Source organism: Citrus sinensis, chromosome 3 (assembly GCF_022201045.2).
Source record: "Citrus sinensis cultivar Valencia sweet orange chromosome 3, DVS_A1.0, whole genome shotgun sequence".
In the NCBI taxonomy this organism is placed as follows: Eukaryota; Viridiplantae; Streptophyta; class Magnoliopsida; order Sapindales; family Rutaceae; genus Citrus; species Citrus sinensis.
In genome coordinates, this window is record NC_068558.1 from 22,267,489 (window position 1) to 22,288,986 (window position 21,498).

A 21,498-nucleotide genomic window follows, 5' to 3' on the forward strand; every position below is an offset into this window, starting at 1 on the left:
AAATAATAGAATAGAGATAGGTGATTGAATTTTGAATTGATCAGACTAACAATTGTTGGATTCTTAATCTAACATTGATGGATTCTTAATCCAACGTTGGGCTTATATGTGAATAATTATATGATGCAGACTGTCATATAAGGTTCAGCCTAATAAAAGTGATCTATTACGATTTTCGGTAATTTGGGCTTTAATGTATCTATTAGGGTGTGGGCCTTTAATGTCTAGAGACTTAAAGGGTCATTTCTATTTCTATGATGGGCTGAAATAGGAACACCTAAAGACAATAGAAAAAGCTGTCTATTTAAGTGGTTATGGTCCCCAGGTCACACTAATCTTTCTATTCTTTCTAACATCTCATCATCAGAGAGAGAGTATAGAAAAGCTTAAAGGATTCTTTAGGAGAATGTGTTGATCAGAAAAGCCAACCACACATCCCTAGAGAGCAATTATGCATTATGGATTCAGGTACGCTTTCGCATATTTTGTTATTATTCTTCGTGATACAACATGAATGTTTTTAGATTATAGGTGATGGTTTTCACTAAAGGAATTTCTTGTTCTAACAAGAATTACTCGGGATTCGGATACAGTTTCTCTTTCTCGTGTTGGGAACTTTATTATTAACTAGCTAGCTAGGGTTCACAACACTCACATTAGCCTTATGTTTGATAGTTGCTAAAAGATAAGATGGTAGAATATTAGTTTGTTCAATTAGAAAAATTATAAATACTTGTCCATATATTGAATTTGAAGGGTTAAGTAGTGTATGTAAAGCATTTAGAAACAAAACAGAGAAAGGAAGAATCAATAAACTAGATAAGTAGGCCAAGCTTAAGACCCATTAATAAAATACCAACCATTTTTTTGGGCTAAATGCTATCAAGATTGAGTGGTGCTATGGGCACCTTCCAGAACTCAGTTTAAACCCATTTCCATGTTTATAGCTTTATTCTTAGTAAAATTACATAAAAGGAAAAAATAGATTTAATTAAAATCAAACTTTTTTTGTTACTAATTCTTCACACTTAATCAATTACTTTATTGGGATTTTTGTTATTTTGCCTTTAATTTATGGTTATATATTTTTGTAGATAAAATAATTGTCACTTGGTGAAGAAAATTCAAGGAAGTGTAAAATTTAATTATTGACTTATGGATTAAGTATGATAAGCATAGATTATGTTTTATTAAACTTGAAGCTACTATTTTGTTTTCCTTTATTCAAATTGACCTTATATATGTTTATTTTTTCTTACATACTTGTATGATGAGATGGAGAAAAGTGGAGCTGCCAAGCCAGTTCGGTTTGGGCTTTTTGAGAAGTTACATCCAACAAAGTTCAACTTCAAAGAGAGGCCTCAATACATTTCAAAATTTTTGGGCTTGGCAGAGTTGGGATAGTCATCGTATTATCATATAACCCTCGGTGTAATCCTTTTCATTTGCTAACCATATTCTTTACTTGGTAAATTAAATGTGTAAAAAAATTTACTTGTAATCGATGTCTTCAAACAATTTTATTTTGTTTAGTGGCCATTGGGTGTTATTTGCAATTGATATGGTGAGACGTACAATCTATTATCTTGATCCCTTAGAATGTAATCCTAATGAATAGGTGATGCAAATTGTGAATCAGTTAAGTTTGTTATTTATATCTTTGATCATATTCTTTTAATTTTATTTTACACGTTAATTATTTGCTAACATTCTCTAGGTCTTCCTTGTAGCAGTGTTAGAATACATCAATATTTAAAGTCTAATACAAAGACCAATGTTTAATGGGTCTCCGTCAAGGTAAAAATGAGACAAATCTAAATAATCATTGCTTGTTTCAGAACAAAAAAAAATTATGTAATTTTTATTTTATAGCGGTCGAGGCAACCTAGCAGCTTTGAATGTGGTTACTACATGATGGAATACAATCAAATATCATTAAAAATGTGCACATTCTTAAAAATAATGTAAGTATCAAAAACATTTTTAGAATACTGCATCATATTGTTTTATGCATTGTGAAATGAAGCACTTCAAAAGAACCTTGAACCTTAGACTTAATATGTGCTTCTTGATTGTTATGTTTTTACCAGATATGATATATGTATAGAAGAGTAACATTGCTAAAGTTCATTTCAAGTGCATAAAGTGTTTTGCATTGTTATCACACGAATATATTTAAATGAATGATAATTAAATAGTTTACAAATTGATTTTTGGTGAATGACTTGTTGTTTTGAAATTGAGGTTCAAGGAAGTTTATGAGTACTCCATGAAAGAGCTCTCACAACTTCACGATCAATAGACGACATATGTTGCCAAGTTAATTAAATCGCGAGGTAATATATGAATAATTTATGATTATTTTTGCTTCCAAATATCTAAGACTTATTTTTTATGGTATATTAATTGATTTTATGTACTTGTAGGTATGAAAAAAAATGAAGTCACGTATGGATATTCAATGACATTCTTGTGCTTATTCTTATTGGTTAATGTTACTTTGTTGTTTAGAACTTGTTGAAAACTTAATTTGGTACTTATGTCTTTTTTTTCCTAAACAATAGTGTAGTAGAATTATGTTAATTTAAGTGATGTATTGGGGATGTTTATTATGTGAATTGTGTTTGGAGATTTGGTATATTTAATATATTTTGAGTTTTTTTTAATTGCAAACACTACAAGAAAATTGGCAATAGATGACAACCACTTTATGACAAAAATTATTTTATCATGTAACCATGATAGAGACGTGATAGAATTTTGGTCTATCAAACTATTAATGACGTAATTGAGATAGAATATTTATCTATCAATAATTTATGATATGCATGTGATAGAAATAAACTCAATCACAAACATTGTGATAGAATTTTAATATTGATCGTGTTTGACCAAATTTAAAAGTAATATTTTTTTATAATCTAAAACGCAACGTTTGGATTATTAAATGATTTAAAAAATAAATAAAATGAAACACTGCGTTTAAGAGAGTGTGTAAACTAAAACAAAAATTTTCTAAGTTCTTCAATACTATATACTTATCAACATCGTCATTCTCACTTGCAGACAAAACTCAACCCTAGCCTAAATACTCGTCGTCACTATCAATCAATCAGCCACTACGTACACTACCTAAAGGCTAGACGGCAGACTATTCCCCACTTGTGTTCAAACTCCCAGCATTCAAATCAACATTGAAGCCATTGTTTGAACTGCGAATTAAATCTTAGAAACCAAGATTTGTCGTTACTGTATCTAGTCTCTCGCTATTGAAGATTTTGGTCCTTTCAGCGAAGCATCTTCAAGGTAAATGCTTAGTTTCTGTATTTGATTCTAGGATGCATGCTTCAGGGGAAAAATTTTGTTTGTTTGTGAGAAGAGCTTGATTCGATCTACCCTAGAAATTGATTGGATTTTCCTCGTGAGCTTTGATTTTCATTATATTGCCATTTTTAATTAGTAATTGGTCATCACAGTTAAGAAATTGTTTGATTTTCTTTGCCATATAGCCTATTGTTTAAATTTGGAGAAGATGCTATATTGTTAATTTTGGTTAAGTGGTGTGACTTCATTGATTTGGGAAGTGTTGTTGGGACGTTATGTGGGCAAGCATATAGTGCAAGCAAATATGAAATGCTGGGGATATATAATTAAAGGAAGACTGGAACTGAGAGGCTATGTAGTTTGTTTCTTTTGTGTGTGTTAATTTGTTTATTCACCTTCTGCAATCAATCTCTATGCATTTAAAGTTAGTTTTTTTTTTTTTTGGGTGTGTGTTAGTTTGTTTGTTTGCTTTAGGGTCCTTTCTAAGAAAAGCAGCAAAGTAAAGGAGGACTGGAGCTGAGAGGGCTTTATATATATATATATATATATCCACATCCATCCATTATTGTTTCTTTTCTGATCTTAGTTACACAAGGTTCTGTAATTTGCTTTTCTTATAGGATGATTATCTATGGTTAGTGAAAGACTGTATATTTTGTAACATTATATTCTACACTGCATGAACAATTAATTATTTGTTCTCTTGTAGAAAAAAATCCAACTAGGACAATGTTTTGTTGGCTTATGAGCCAGTTTGGGCCATTGGTCTTGGGAAGGTTGCAAACCCTGCTCAAGTTCAGGAAGTAAGTTTAGGTTTATGTCTTATTTAATTTAATGTTTTAATGACAATGATCTTCATGCTTGTAAGAATGATATGACTACCCGTATTGGTTTGCTATCAATATAAATATTGTTGGATTGATTATAAGCCTTCTTTTTTACCGGAATTGGTTATGAGCTTGCTTAGTTTTTTTGTCAACACATTTCTATATGTTTTCACCATGTGCATTTTACCCTACGCAGGGCATTTTAGAATTTGTCTATACCTCTAGTAGTTTTGAAACAAGTAATAATACAGTAGAGCTGTTTCTGATAGTTATCATCATTTTTTCACCTTGTAGATTCATACATATAGCAAAGAATTATATTTGTTCCTCAATTCATCTTCAGACTCCCAAGCTTGTGGATACTCTCGTTTATACATCTACCTAAATACTCACACAAACTCGTATATAATTTTGCTTGTGTCATTACCTTTTCAGATGGGGACATGCACAAAAATATTTTTTTACTTTGTGTTTATATATTGAATACAAGTAAATAGATGTTTTCAGTCTATTTTAGTTATTACTTTATCTCCTTTTGCCGGCAAAACTTGCTAACATAATTTCTCTTTGTTGTGTTTTTAAAGTTGATATTTTGTCAATTTTTTGGTAATCATTTTTCGTAGACCATGTTTTAAATATATGTGACAGGTCCATACTAAACTGAAGAAATGGCTTAAAGACAATGCTAATGCTGAAGTTACAGCATCAACTAGAATCATCTTGGGAGGTGTCATTTCACTACTTTGTTAGCTATTAATTGTGACCACCGTTTAAAATTAATTTTGAGTATGCTATAATCGTTATTAATATGTATAAAGCCAAGATGGGCTCATTGAAGCTCATGGTTGGTCTTCTTAGACCTTTTTCTTGTTCATACAAAGTAGTAAAGAGCACCTTACAACTAAACATACAATATTATTACTTCAACCTGTTTACTGGACTTACTTTTAGGGATGGCAAAATCCGGGTCCGGGTCCGGGTTTAGCCTTTCCAGATCCGGACCCGAATACTATTTTCTTTTCCCGGACCCGGATTTTAACCCGGATTTTTTCACCCGGGTCCAGGTCCGGGTTCAACCCGGAAAAATCCGGGTTTTGAACCCGGATCAATGAATCAATATTAATTTCTAAAATTCTAAAAATAAAAAATTAATACATTTCTAAACAATAACACATTTAGATTAATCAATAAAATTAATTAAAAAAATAATATTAAAATTAAATATCCGGGTCCAGGTTCCGGATGTCCGGGTTAACCTAAACCCGGACCCGGACCCGGATATATCCGGGTTATTAAAATTTATTCCGGATCCGGATTTTTTTATATTCCGGTGCGGGTTCAACCCGGCCCGGATTATCCGGGTTCGTCCGGGTCCGAGCCGGGTCCGAGTTATTTTGCCATCCCTACTTACTTTGGCCTTTTCTATTTGATGTCAAGAAGATTTATTCTTATGGTTATGCTTATGAGAGAAGCATTCGTTTGCTCTATTATGTGATTAATATTTTTCCTTCTACAACAATAATTTTAGTTGGATTGGTTCTTAAAAAATTCCAAATATTTACAAAAATGGAAGTTGCTTAAGGACATAATATACAATGCAAACTTTTGAAAATGAATCCAAGCACAGAATTCTCTGCCACTTATATTTTATCCAGTTTAATTAATTAGAGGAGTAATGAATAATAATGCTGTGAACCAAGCCTGCTTCTGTATTCCTCGTTTATAGGTACTAACAGATTCACTTTTCTTTTTTCCTTTGCTAGATAGGTTCTGTAAATGGAGCAATTGCAAAGAATTGGCAGCACAACTAGATAATGATGGATTTTTGGGTGGTGGTGCTTCTCTAAAGGTGTGTTTTATTTTTGCTACCAAAGGCAAATAAAGAAGTTATTGTCTTTTGACTTGGCTGATTGAATTTTTTGTCATATTTGAATTAGCCGAATTTCATTGATATTATTAAGTTTGCCACAATGAAGAAGAATTGAAGTTAAAACTAGGCTACATGGCTTGCTGATGCCTGAAATTTTCTCTGTTATGCTTCATTGAGAACTAGAGTTATAATTTTGTTCATTATACATCAGTTGTAATTTAGTTTTCTCTTTTTCCAATTATATATCAAAGGTAATATATGTTTGTTGTTCATCCATTATTGTTTCTTTTTTGTCCAGGTTTTGTGTTACCCCATCCTAGACAAATACCGGATATTTCTCATCCCAGCAGAGTAGAAAGTGTGTGCAAGCTCTTAAAAGATGCCCGTAAAGGACAACTATTATTTGTGCCATGCAATCCCAATCTAGAAATTTCAAACTGTAATAAAGTGTTCTTATCATTATTTATTCATTTTAGCTTTTCATTGTTGCTTTGTTTCTTTGGCTTTTTCTATTTTACCTTCCATTGGTTTTAGTTGTGTTTGATGGTGGTGGAAAAAAAAAGTGTTTTATTTGGATCCTAAGGGGTACATGCTCCTGATCCTAATTTAAAACAGCTGATTAAATCGTATGTATTCCTTTTCATTTCACAATCCTCATATTCTCGCTTTCTTTAATATATTTTAGATACGAAAATATTGTAGTTTATCATATAACGCTATGACATTGTTCTCAGACTGAGATAGATGAAGTTTGTTTGGAGTGGGTTGGCCATTGTTCTGAAATCATTAGCGCAAAAAAAAAGAAAAAGAAATGGTTAGTATAAATATGAAATTTAATTAGTTATATTCCCATGTGCCTAAGCCTTAGCCATATTTAAGTTTTTTGTTTCTAGATATATACTTAATTTGTACAGGACAAGCTGTTACCAAAATTAACGAACTTGGATCTAGATATATGCCAAAGAAATCACAAAATAGGAATCATATATAAAGCCACAACAAGGAAATTTGATATATCATATGAATATGTGGTATGTGTGTGCGTCTAGCAGTAAATTTGTATACTATCTATTTAAAGCTTCCTCTTTATTTTCATACTTGCAAAATAGTTAATTGCCTTTTGTATGTACCCTTTTGGTTCCATATTTTATTGCAAAAAGGAATTAATTTAAGTTGCATCAGAAATTTGGAGTTTTATGTTAATAGATAACTCTTTATAATGATAGCGTTGTCTATATTCATTGGTGCTGCACATACAGATTGAGTTTGAATTTGTCATGATTTTGTTGTATCTAAAACTTAGGAGTTTTACTGTCGTAGTTAATTCTTTATAATGATGGTGTTGGGCATATTCAATAGGTGTTGCGCATGTGGGTTAGGAAAAACTGCTGAACTTGGGAGTTTATTCATACAACGTTATGACACTATTCTCAGCTGAGGATTGTAAAGAAAGATGGAATTGTGGCTCTAAGATGAGATTTGTGAAGGTAAGCTAATTATCTTAACTAAAATTTTGTGTATCTACCACTTTAAGCCTAAAATAGAATATATTTATAGTTATTATTTTTTGTGGGTACCTTTTTGGTTCCATGTTTTATTTCAGCAAGGAATTAAGTTGCATATGAAACCTGTAGTTTTAGTTTAATAGATAAATCTTTATAATGATATGTTGGCTGTTATCATTGGTGCTGCACATGCAAATTGAGTTTAAATTTGTAATGATTCTGTTGTATCTAAAACCTAATGGTTTTAATGTAGTAGTTAATTAATTCTTTATAACAATAATGCTAGCTATATTCATTTGATGTTGCACATGCAGGTTGACAGAATTGAAGCTGCTGGACTTGAAAGTTTGGCTGGGTATTTGTTGAAAATGGCAGTTCATGTACTGGAAGTTTACTGAAATTATGGGTTAAGTTCAGCACTACAGCCACTTGATGCCTTTTTAGCTTGTAAAACTTGATACATTTGTTCTTAGTTGCTGGATTTTGTCTGGTGAATTGATCTTGTTTGATATAATTGTTGGATAAAACTGTTTTTGGATGGCATTATTAATATAATCTGTTTTTCGACTTAATATAATATATAATTTAATTTTTGGTTCATATGAATTTATGTCTGAATTTCATATATAGGAATGCATAAATTTTATTGAAATAATTCATAATTACGTTCAGCATAAATTTAGAATGACAGAAAAAATTAATCATAAAATAAGTCATAAAAAATTAATGACATAAAATATCAATCACAAATGTAATATTTTACCCGCCAAAATTGTCCAGACAATAATTCACGAGCAAAAATCAATTTTCTCGCCAAAATTTGAAAATTAAAAAAAATCACATTTCCCACCAAAAATTTAAATAATTTATTCATTTTTTCCATGACTGACTATGACATTTAAACGGTATCATAAGTTAATGACATACTTTTTTTCTATCATAAAAGAGTGACATGTACATAGATGACAGATAATTTCACTGTCATCCACCCCCCTTCATGATAGATTTTGCAGTCATTTATTGCTAGTTTTCTTGTAATGAAAACAAACAAGAAAAATATAATTAAAATAAAAATATATTATTAACCAAAAGCAACATAACATTACTAAATACTGACATTAAGTGTTTAAAATGACATTAATAATTTTGCTGCCAACATTGTAGTCACATAAATTACTAACAATAGTATCACTAAATATTAACACCATCATGTCATTATTTTGGTGATACTACAGTGACATGAATTACTGACATGAAAATAGTGTCATTACTGACATCATAGTGTCATTATTTTGGTGATACCGTAGCAACACAAATTGTTGACACAAAAATCACTGAAACTAAAAATTACTATCTTGATATGATTTGTTTAATTCATTCAATTATTATGCTTATTTCTCTATCTCTTATACAGTAAGAAGAGAAATTTTCATGAAAGTTTATCCCTAATAATTAAGGATTTATTTCTACTCCATAATCAGGTTTTCATGAGAAAAGGAAATATAATTTCTATTCATTTAATCCTTAGTGGTGTCTCACAATATTGACTTAGCATCTTTCTTTCTCCATTATATCCCACATATGTATGGAGGAATTAGAATCTTTCTCTCCAAATATTTAATCATTTTGGCATCTAAATAAGATTTTTCATCTCCTGTATTAAGGATAACAAAAGTCTCATGCCATGACTTTCTATTATTATATTAAATCTTAATTTTTAGATTTTGATTATTTTTCCAATTGTTGTCAGTATTTGTGATGATGGTATCATAAGATAGCTGCATTTAATAAAACTTTGCGTTCTATTTAATTCTAGTTCTTTTTTAGGCATAAAGTGTGGTCTCCTATTTCTTATAATGTTTCTTCCATCTGGAGTATATTCTATAGATTGGTAGTATTTCTCCTAATCAAAGTAGGTTCAATACTTAGATCTATTTTCCATTCTTCTAGTAAATCAATTTTCCTCAAAATCTCAAGAGGTTGTATCTTTCCAACTTTATTAAATAGTTTAACTATCAATTTCAATAAATTTTTCATCGACAAACATTTCACTGTCAGCCAAATTTGTCAATGCATATTTTATGGCATATGTTGTGCTATATGAATAACATCCATTATACATTATGTCAAAGTAATTAAGATCATGACATAAGGTTAAAGTCGTATTTGTATTTCTATCTCTAAGACCTATAGAATATTTGCAATTAATTTTAAGTATTAATTTTTTATAACTAAGGTTTCCTTATATTATTCCAAAGAGTGTATGTTTTCGATCTTTTATTCTACTTTCTAGTACAACTAAATTTACAGGACTATTTATTCCTTCTCAAAGATGAACTTTTATTAAAATTTGGATTCCTCCAATATGAACATATCCAATCTTCAGTCTATCACTGGATTTTATTTTGATTTTAATAATAAAGATATATTTGTATTTCCTTTAATCATGCCTAATTTCAATAGATTCTTCCTTGCAATGGCACTAAAATGCATTATATTTTTTTCTTTTAATCATGTTAGCAATCCTTTATGCTAACTTATTGACTAAAGTCATAGATGTTTCCAATCCCTTTTTATCAATCTTAAGGCATTGTTTTTTTTTTATCCAAATTAATTCTCTATTAAAAGAACCTTATTCTTTTAATTCTTCATCATGATATAAATCTCTATTATTTAATTCTTCTATACTCATTCTAAATTTGAGCTACTTAATGTTTCATCAGATAGATAGTATATGCTATCATTATTACTAACATCTTCACTATCAGTGATTAATTCTATATTATTAAAATCCTTAAACATTTTGATATTTACATTTTTTTAGGACATTCATTTGCATAATATTCTTCTGCATTGCATAATCAGCATTTACACTTTTTGGGTGCGTTGGTTTTAGATTTTCTTTTAAATTTATCCCTTTTGAAGAATTTCTTCTTATATTTATTTTTCTTGTAATGTTTCTTATTGGTTTTAAATAATTTCTTCTTTTTCAATTTCTTTCTATAGTTATAGGTTTTATCTAAACGTCCAAATCTTGGCGGTTCTTCTAGCTTAGAACAGTATAATACTTGATTTTGCTTTTTCATAAGTTTTTTATGCTTTATTTCAGTGCACTTCTAATTTATTCTATTTCGAGCAAACCTGATCCTATTTCTTAGAGTATCAGTGTCTGTATTATCTCTACATTCTTTTTTATACTCTACATAACCCTTTTGCCCCATGGGTCTATTACTTTTATAAAATGTAAATCATTATAATATTCTACAATGTTTTCATTACTATCAAACTCACATTTATAATATAATTTTTTGAAACTACATATGTATGCTTTTAAAGAACACATATCACATATTTCAAGCCTTGTTAGCTTCATTACATTTTCCATCATTTTTCTCTTTATTTCTTGTTGAAAATTAGCTTCTCAATCTTCCCCTAAGAATTATAATTATTTATTTCATTTTCAAATTTATTTAAGATCTGTTCTTGATTTTCGTTTGGATCATTATTTTCTCCATATAATATTCTATGTTTACTAGTATCCTTTAAGTAATAAACCATTTTGCTACTATTTCTATAAGCGAAGTTTTAAGGAATTCTATGCTATAATTTCTATCTAGCTTATGAAATCCAAGAGCAATTTTCATAGATTTAATACAGGTTGTTATCACTTTATCTCTATTTTTCACATAGTCTATATCTAACCATATACCATCATGGCTAATTGGCCTTTCTCTATATTCTGCTGAAGTTTTGTATTCTTTTTTAGGTTTGCTAGGCCTAAAATATTGACTCTATAAATTGGTATCTATTCCCTAGCATAAGAAGCTATATTATTAAATTCTTCTTGTTCAAAGACTCTTGGCTTTGAAAATTATGTTTCTTTATCTTTTTCAGGAGAAAATTGTAGCCTGACATAAAGTTATCCTTTTAAAACAAGAAAAAAAACTCTTTTATATACTGTATAATCTAGGTTGATTTTTTTATGATAGTGATACTTTCATACTCAAGCTTTGAAGTTTCAAATGCGTAGAAAAATTTTGAAAACAAATTTTTCAGTTAAAGATATATCTTCAACCAAAGTTTTAAAAAATAGGGAAATTATCAGTCATATACCCTTAAATGACACCAGTATCAAACGTGCTACAACACTTTTCGCTTATATCACTCATATACCCTAAGTTGACAAAAGAGTTATGGCATCCACCTTTCCGTTTACTACCGTTAAGAACTTAACAGAATTTGAGCAAAATGACTATTTTACCCTTTAAACTCAAAATGAGGTAAAAAAATAAATTTACCTTGAAAATTAATGTAAATTTTCAATACACAATTTTTTTATATTTTTTTATTAACAATACATTTTTTATTAAAAAAATATGAATTATTAATGGTACATATTATTAACAATTATCCATAAAAAAATATTCATCTTATACCATAAAAAATTATTAACAATTATACATATTATACCATAAAAAATTCAAGTTTGACCTTGGAGGAGTAGATCTTCAATAATTTAGGTTAAATTTTAGAGGAGTAGATTCGGTTGTAAAGTAATTGTTTTTAGCAATTATTAATAATTATCCGATAAATGGGATAACATGTCATTTTTATCAAACTATATCATATGACATGTCGTTTTTTACTAGATAAATGGGATGACATGTCATTTTTTTAAAAAGACTATATTACCCTTATGATGTTAGCGCTCGCAAACGGCAGTTATCGGATTGGTGGACGGCAGAAATGTTTTGTCAACTTAGGGTATACGAGTGATACACTTGAAAAGTGTTGTAGCACGTTTGATACTGGTGTCATTTAAGGGTATATGGCTGATAATTTCCCTAAAAAATATAAACCAATCATATAAAGAATGTTATTGATGCAACACATAAAATATAAATGTAAAAATGAGTGATAGCGAATGTCATAAAAATAAAATTTCTTAATAAGTTCATTAGTTCTCAAAAGAACTAAAAGAATAATTATCTTTAATTTCAACTAACAATAATCTTCTAAATCTTAAAATCCAAATCAAATACATATAAGCTAATATAAATCCTAAATCAGTCGAATAGAATTCTTTGACCATTCTCTAAGCATATGCTTACTCAAAAGTATCCTTTAAATGAATTGACTAAAGAACAACATTAAAATTAGACCTAAATAAAACATTGATAAACTTAAACAGTACAAAAGAAACCATAAATAAGGTTGAAATTGTCTCAAAAATTGAAAGATTGCAATAAATTTGTCATAACTTCTTGTAAAAAACTCGAAATCCAGCACCATCAAATGTACTTAAAAGCTTACTCAATTATCTTTCTAATGGTATATTGTTTGAGAATTAATTTCAACTCACGCAGTGTCAATTTAATTTTGACCTTTTTATGTATTGACTTGAGCTACAATTGGCCTAACTTTAACTCTTGTCAAGCATTTGACCAAACTCTGTATTTGGTTGTCCAGTAGCTTGAATAATATTCACAATATTTTATGTTCTGTTTAAGCCCAGTTCTTTATGCCTTGAACTTTGAATTGTGATTTCGGCTCATAACTTCTATTAATCTATTTAAGGCAATTTGCATAGTTTTAGCTCTAGCTCTTGTAATCATTTGTCCATAAAATGTGCAAAGGATCACTTAAACCTTTAATTGTATCTCCTTGATGGTTCTCATCATTTCTTCAAATTGAATTTTAATTTTTTCTATTTCTTTCATTGAAACTAAATGGATTAGATTGTATTACACAAACTATAATATTATTATTTATATTAAATTTTAGTATAATTTCTATTTATTATTAAAGGTAACACAATCATTAGCTGCAATCATTGACTATCCTAATATGAGTGTTCTTTAAAGTCAAATTTTGTAATATTGAAAATTGTGACTATAAGGACATAAGGCATTGTATTCTACAATCTTGACATCATCAAATGTTTAGAAAGTAAGCAAAAATTATTAAATTTAACAACAGTTATAGAGTATCGTATCCTTGAAATATCTTGGACCCATTGTTAAAATATGTTTGTCATTTGATATATGCGACCGTAAAAAAATAAAAAATAAAAAAGAGCTTTTCTTATCTTGATAGACGAGCTCCCTTAAAAAAATAAAAATAAAAAATAAAAATAAACTAGATCTAAAGTGTTAGCACTCATAGCTGGTGAGACTACCAACACCATTTGCTTGAGAGTTGGGCACTCCATTACATCAAATTGCCATAACTTCTTGGTAAACTAGTGAAAAAAATTTTAAAGTTTTATTTTTTTAGAATCAGAGAAAATAGTGTGTATATTTATATACATAGAATTAGAGAAAATAGTGTGTATATTTATATATATAGTAATTTTACAATAAAAGAATCATTTACTTTAATAAAGTAAGAAATAAGTTAAAAGATATTTTTTTCTTTTAGTTTATTCCTGATTTAAAGTAAGAGGTTTTCTTATTAGAAAGTTACTCTATATGTACATAGAAACTTTTTAATGACGGCTCCTACACTATAATGAAATATGGGACCTGTCACAAGATAAGGAACATAAAATTAATATGAACGTTAAAGGAATATAAAATTATTATCATTTTTTTAAAAGTTTTAATAATAAAAATATTAAAAATATGGCCACCAATTAAGGAGTGACTAGTGTCATTTTTTATTAAATATCAAATTTAACAGTAATTAATTTAAAACTAATTAATTGTGATATATTTGAAAATTTAATTTATATAATAAGTAAAATTATACGAAAATTTAATAATATAATTTTCATATGGGGTCTTTGTTAGGTCAATTTTAATAATTGTTTTTGTAATTTTTTACATTTAAGGGAAAAGATCATCATTTTACATATTAAACTAGTTACATATTTTTACAATTTCATTTTTTTTATTAAAAAAGGCCAGGATGGATGTGCAAATTTCCTTTACATGGTCGGTTTTTTGGATTTTCCTTGAAGCTCAAACCAACGATGCTTCCCCCATTTATATATAAATGCACAAGAACTGCAAAGAAGAAGAAGCTTGTTGAATACTTGCCAATCATTCTTATTACATCAACTCAAATTCATGTTACTGATTTGACTGTGGTCATTGAAACTAAGTGTTAGTTAACCAGTAAACCTACTTTTGGTTTCTCACTGACCTAGCAAACATCAAATAGCATCAAGGGTGGGCAAATTGGTTTCTGATGTACCTAATCAGATTTTGGATTGGAAAACAAGTCTTCTCAAGTTAATTCAAACTTTAACCCTAACTCGAATTAGATTCATATATATTTGCTTATCTGATCCCACAATCAAATCTAATTATAATATAATTTCGGACTGGATCAGGTCGGATCGAATATTTTGTCCATCATATAATTGCTTGCAAGGGAATTATTTATTAGATTTGGTTAGGGTCATTGAAATTAATTTTGCTTATTTTTTGTGTTTTTGCAATTGTTCTGTTAATTTTTTACAGATGACTAGTGGAAATGTTTGCACAACTGTATTGTCAAATATATTGCATTTTTAGTATCATTTTAGTGTATTTGTTTGTCAGGAATCTGTCTTAGCGGCTATTGCCACAGCTGCTGCTACGACTGGAACATACTTACTAGTTGCATGGCAAGCATTCAAAACTTACCCTATAGTTGGAAGATTTTGTTATGGTGTGTTTAGTACGATCATGTCTAAGTGTGAAGCAACATTAATACTTGGAGTCAGGTAATAAAATTTCATATTTCCAACAATTTTTTTTTAACTTAGATTACTAACTTGAGGATCTTATAATGGTTGATTACTAACTTGAGGATCTTATAATTGTTGATTACTAACTTGAGGATCTTATAATTGTTGATTACTAACTTGAGGATCTTATAATTGTTGGACATTAAAGCATTTGCGTATTTGTTTTGTTTTAGGAATTAGTATGCTCATTTACTGATTACTGCCATGTCGTTTGCTTTAAGCAAATTAATGAGCTATAAATATTTAGGTGAAATAGGTGTTAAAACAAGAAATTTCTTTAGTGAAACCATCACATAGAATCCAGAAACATTTTTGTTGTACTACCAAAATTAATAACAAAATATGCAGAAGCATACCTAAATCCATAATGCACAATTGCTGTCTAGGGATGTGTGGTTGACCTTCCAGATCAGCATGTTCTCCTAGAGAATTCTTTAAACTTCTTTGTGCTCTCTTTCTGATGATGGGATGCCAGGTGTGACCTGGAGACCATAACCACTTATATAGACAACTTTTCTTATTGTCTTTAAGTATTTCTATTTTAACCCATTATATAAATAGAAATTACATTTAAGTCTTTACACATTAAAGGCCTACACCATATTATATACATTAAAGCACATTTTGTCGAAAACTTTCATAGATCATTTTTAGTTGGATTTAACCTTATATGATAATCCGCAACATATAATTCTTCACATATAAGCCCAACGTTACATCAATGATCTAATAATGTTAGATTAATATATCCAATAGTCTCTCACTTGGGCTATATGCGTAGCCTTATAATTATACTTTGCAAAAATAACCGTATAAGCTCACCCTTACCGTCATTATCGAAATGTATTTATAACCAATCTGGTCCATCAATCATACCAACATAGGATTAAACCGGCCTTTGGTACAACTATCGTAACTCTACCCATCTTTGGTTGCTATGCCAATACAACTAAATGACATGGATCATTATGTGGATGTGGAACATGGAAATTTCATGCAATGTGATCTTAACATGCCTATTTTCAACTGGTCCACCTTAAACCTTAGTGAGATCAACGATACTAAAAATCAGAGTGTGAATAAGCCAAAACTTTATTTCTGTAGAAAATAACCTTATATATCTATAAACTTAAATAACTAAAAATATATATAACATAGGAGCATCCAAAATAAAAAATTCTTACTAAAATTGAATATCCTTTAATGACATAACACACATACAAGCAGTGTGCTATGAACCTTATTGTGTAAATTTTATTGTACTCGCAAGCACACGAATCTATTGTAGAATAGATTTTGTGATGACAAGTGTCGATCCCACGAGGAAGTTAACTTAATTATGCGTAGGGTTAATATTCTTAGTGTACATGTGAGTTGGTTGGAAGTGAATTTTTTTTATCTTAAAATTTAAAATAAAATGGTCGGAATGAATTAAAGATGAAAACAATGCAAATGAAACGCTTGAGTCTCTGAATTCACACTCAACAATTCACTATGGGCTTAATATTTCCTTTTTAGTTCTAATTAATTCATGATGGGAGTATTTTCACTCCTCATAATCCTCACTCTAATAAATATGGTATCAAGTGCTCAGTGTGCTAAAGGGTAATGATCTTTCACTAAGTATGATGTCAAGAACATGCAGTGCCAGACAATAATAATCCTTTTGTCGATAATGTGGCAAGATTGTCCACTAAATAGCTTAGATGCACTCGGTTGTGCAAATTTTATTGAACTAGCGAGTGCACGAATCTATTGTAGAATAGATTAACAGTGATGAGTGTCGATCCCACGATGAAGTAGATTTTAATTGCGTGTAAAGTTAATTTTCTAAGTGGGTAGTTGGATTTGTGGTGAAAATGATTCAGACTATCTTAAAACTTAAATTAGAATGGCAGGAATAAATTAAAGCGAAATCTATTGAAATGAAGCACTTGGGTCTTTGGATCGGCACTCAACATGCACCATGGGCTTAATATTCCTTATTAGTGCCAATTAAATCATAAGGGGGGTTTCCACTCCTCATGAACCACACTTTAATCAATATGGTGCTAAGGGCTTATCGTGTCAAATAGTAATAACCTTGCACTAGGGAGACGGTTACCCAGTGCAATATCTAGGCAAGATTATTATTATCTGTCGACAAAAAATCAAAACGTCCACAAAAATTAAAAGGGAAGAGAAAGTAAATTTACCAAATTAGGCCCATGGAACATGTTGAGACTTCACCTTCAACCCAAGTTTGAAAGAAAATTAGTTACTCATAATTGAACTAGGGGTAAAATGGAAATTTATTAAAATACGTAAAAAAAAAACAATATGGAGAACGAATTACAGAAAAAGGAGCTCAAAAATGAATTCAGGGGTCTTAAATTAGGGGAAATAACCCTTATTTATAGATACAATGAGTAAATCCTAGTCATTGGATTAAAACAATCTGGACGCTTAGGATTGTACTACGTGGCAAGTTTTGATTGGATAGAACACATCATCAAGGCTGTCATTCCGTGTATATGCACATACCGTACGCACGTTTTTTGATCCACTAACATGCTGCCACATCACCGGTCAACTCCACATAAACAGTTTAGTTCAATTAGATCGTGACACATCATCGGTCAATGCCAAATCATCAGTCAACGCCACATAAGCAGTCAATGTCACCTCATTCGTCCAATCAAATGCTACCACGTCATCGGTCAATGTCACGTTATCGTACTGTATATATGAACAGTACTGTGAACAATACCGTTCATGTGAACAATATCGTTTATCCTTTTATTTTGACTGTCCTGAGTTCAAAAGTGTTGTCTGTTTTGCTATCTGATCTCTCGTTCATTGTGAAATGATCATGATACCTCCTAAAATACATAAAATACTTAGTTATAATAAAACACATATAATTAAATCACAAGAGACTTAAATACATAAAAGTATGAATGTTAATGAGACTTGGAGTGTAAAATGACGATTTTCTCCTTTATAAATATACACTTTCTAGCACTCCAAACACCCCCTAACCAGCTTGTTGCTAGTCCCTAGCAAATTAAGCGAAAAGAAAATTCAAACCCATAATCTTTTTTTTTAAAACAGTTGTGTTTATTCAATCAGACTAATGATAGTGATCAAATAAAAGTATAAACATTATCTCCAGTCTAAATAAACATTACCCCCACATCAACCATCCACATGCATCAATCCAGTAGATTTTGTCACAATTATAGTAATCAAGGCACTTTCAAGAATGACATGTCAAACCCCAAAATCTCACATGTAGTAGTGACACTCTCACAAAAAAATTAAACCCAATAAAAATATTTACTCCAATGAATGGTAAATTGAGAGAAAATGATAAAGATGTAATATCACACACTCTCACCAAGATGAAAGGAATATATCCACAGCTTAGAAGTAACACGATCTTAAGTCAAACAAAATGCTAGTCAAACCAATGTATTTATTTATTTATTTATTTTAAGCATCACTACATCTTTTTATCTCATATAACTAACTTCTACTTAAGACTATAAATCCCTAAAATCAAGAATGACTTTTATTAGGACGAAACAAAGAAGGGGAAATAGGGAAAACAAAATATATGCTAGGGACATGGCTAACAAAAGAGGGGAAATAGGGAAAACAAAATATATGTTCGAGAAAAAATAGAGATCTTTTGGAAATTACAAGGTGCATTTCGCTTATTTATTATTATTATTATATCATTTTTTCTTTTTTCTTTTTTCTTTTTTCTTTTTTCTTTTTTTGGACTATTTTTTTTTTGTATGGCACAACTTTACTGAACAAAATAATTATTTACATTTTTATCAAACATGAATAGGTGATGGAACTTGTAAGACATCGGGTAATACTCCAAATCGGAGTGGGTTAAGATGATAAGTTGACAAAGAAAATATTTATATATATATATAAGGCTCAAAAGGGTTTAACTATGGATATTTCACAAAAGGAATGGCTAAAAATGCTCAAACGAGTTAAAGATAGTCTTTTTTAGGGCTCTAAATAATCTTGTATATTTACTAGTTAGAGGGACCTTCAGATGTAGCAACACAAATTTTTTTATTTTATAAAATTTTTTAGAGAGTTGACTAAAAAGAAATCTAGAGATCATGTATAAAATAATAAATTACTAAGTTGTATGAAGAATGGATAAAAAGTGTTACTCTCCAAGAAAAATAACATGCTCAAAAACTCACTTGGAATTTATTATAACATGTGCATTCCTTCAAGCAACTTATATTTGTCTCCGACATCAACATGTAGAGTAGCAAACATGGTGTAATATCACTCAAGACTAAAGATAATACAAATACTAAAATTTGAAAGTCATCATGTCATCCAATGTTAAAATATCACAATTTTTTTTTAATGACATTCTACCCCCCAAACCTATTTTAAACATGAAAAATATGCATGCAGAAAGGTAAAAATGATGTAGAAAAACTAATTGGTAAAATAATAAGTTAGAAAGATCACACTTAAAATGACTGTCGAAGCTTAATAATAAGATAACAAAGAAAAAGAAAATGCCCGGAAAGTAAAATTTTTTAAAAAAAAATTGTTAATTTTTTTTAACTAAAAAGATGCGTTTCTAGAGTCACTACAATCCACATTCAGCCATTTTCGACTCAAAAAGTTAGCCATGGTTAGTCTCTACAACGAAAATCAATAAAAACTCCACCAAGATTGAAACATTCCACAATTGTTAACTATTCCCTTCCCCCAACCAGAACGAAACATTATCCTCAATATTTTAAAGGAAAGAAGTATAGTTTAAAAGACATCACCTATGTGTTGCACACACAAAAGAAAATATTTACAAGTGGAGAGTTAAATCTAATTTGCACTTCTTACTGCGGCTACTGTTACCATCATTATTTGGACACTCCAACACAAAGGACCTGGGATCTGGCTCTAGTCTATAAGCTTGTAACAGATCAAGTAGCTCATTAGCAGTATGAGCATTAAAAAAAATATTTTTCGCTGTGGAATGAATGGAATAGTTTTTTATTGCATGGTTAAGAAATGAGATAAAACCATCATAAAAGTTATTGACATTTAACAAACTGATGAGCTTCTGGTGAATGTTTAGATGGGCCTAAGATGCTAATGTGATGAGTGCCTATAGAGTTGCAAGATCTCCTGGTAGGAAAATAAAAGCATCAGCATGATTTAGTATTTCAGTTATTCTCTCTTGCATATCTGAGACGACTAACTCTCCTTCAGTTAGTGAGTCAGACAAACAGCCCAAAGGTTTTAAGACTCTTGGGATGATGCCTAACATTTGGCTCCCTCTAATATAACCAGCTTCTAAGACCAGTTTTGATAACCCTCGGTCACCTCCTCCATATACCAAGTGTAATTTTCTTACTGCTATTCTTCGACCAAGATCTATAGCTGCCTTGACAAACTCTTTATATTTGCCATAGTTAAACCCATAGAGCACATAAATGTTCTTAAATTGTTAATTGGGAAAAGCTGTCATTGGGATACTACTCAAAAATAATTTGAGTGCTTAAAAAAATCATATTTAAGGATCTTGGTGACAATGGTTCACAGTTGTGTTTGAGGTAGCATGTTAATGTCAATTAACTTGTAAATCACGTGGCTCGAGAGTAAAAAAAGAAATAGTAAAAAGAAAAAAGAAACAATGATAAAATAAAATTATTAAAGACAAGAATGCAAATGATAAAACAATAGTGAAATAAAAGGATATTTACATGTAGTTGTGATTGTGGCTTATATCTTCTTATGGTTTTACATCCAGAAACGGCTTAAACACCCTCTATGGGTCGAGGATAAGCTTCCCATCCAGTTTTCTTATAAACTGACAAACAGGGTCGTTTATAGTCAGATTCCTGAGACTAAATCGTGCACGATCTTTTTGGAATAATGGCCATAACTGGAGAATTGCTCTTTATACGTATCCATTGGGATGTGGTTCAAGAGACAAAATGATATCATCCAATGATTGCTTATTCAAGCCATCCCTAATGAATTGAATCTTATCTTCTCTGTTATCAGACAATTTCTAAAGAATATGGATTTTTATCGCATCTCATTATGGCACACTTATGACAAGCAACAAAAAGTTTTCAAGATCTTCGTTTTCTTGAATAATTTCCTTTACCACAACCAAGCATGTATGCAATAAATTTGGGAGGCAACTTACCTGTCAATCGCACTTTAGCCTCGATTAACCAACGAATGTCAGCAGTG

General features: G+C 30.1%; 1 long non-coding RNA gene across 7 annotated transcripts; it reads left to right on the forward strand.

The window, feature by feature from the left end:
- Positions 1 to 3,008: 3,008 nt before the first annotated feature.
- On the forward strand, positions 3,009 to 8,021 carry LOC107176972 (uncharacterized). 7 transcript variants are annotated; one of them, XR_008053562.1, is made up of 8 exons: positions 3,013 to 3,306; positions 4,034 to 4,127; positions 4,800 to 4,878; positions 5,915 to 6,000; positions 6,320 to 6,460; positions 6,756 to 6,835; positions 7,381 to 7,508; positions 7,841 to 8,021. It is a non-coding gene; the product is annotated as an uncharacterized LOC107176972 (long non-coding RNA). The 7 variants fall into 7 exon arrangements; XR_008053563.1 differs by lacking the exon at positions 6,756 to 6,835 and having other exon boundaries at positions 3,017 to 3,306; positions 4,775 to 4,878; positions 5,919 to 6,000; XR_008053561.1 differs by lacking the exon at positions 6,756 to 6,835 and having other exon boundaries at positions 3,018 to 3,306; positions 4,775 to 4,878.
- The last annotated feature ends 13,477 nt before the right edge of the window (positions 8,022 to 21,498 follow it).